Here is a 328-nt window from a genome sequence, read left to right on the forward strand (position 1 = left end):
TTAAAATTTTTTGTTACATTACTAGCTCTTAGCCCTTCATTTATTCTAAATTATTTTATATTTATTGAATTTTAAAATATGCATTATGCTTTAATTATTAAAAAAAATAATACAAAAAATTTTATAGTTAGATGTACTTATTAAATTTGTTGTATATGGAATCAATGAACTAGAAAGACCAATTACTGGCAATACTCTAATGCTTCTTTATTATGCATACACACTCTGCCTTGCCTTACATAATAACAATAAACTCGTCGCCAAAACTCTCGCCGACTAGACTCGCTCGTCGCGCCACTCACGCTCTCGTACACGATAGACGGCGCCC

Source organism: Trachymyrmex cornetzi, unplaced genomic scaffold, assembly GCF_001594075.2.
Source record: "Trachymyrmex cornetzi isolate Tcor2-1 unplaced genomic scaffold, Tcor1.1 scaffold977, whole genome shotgun sequence".
In the NCBI taxonomy this organism is placed as follows: Eukaryota; Metazoa; Arthropoda; class Insecta; order Hymenoptera; family Formicidae; genus Trachymyrmex; species Trachymyrmex cornetzi.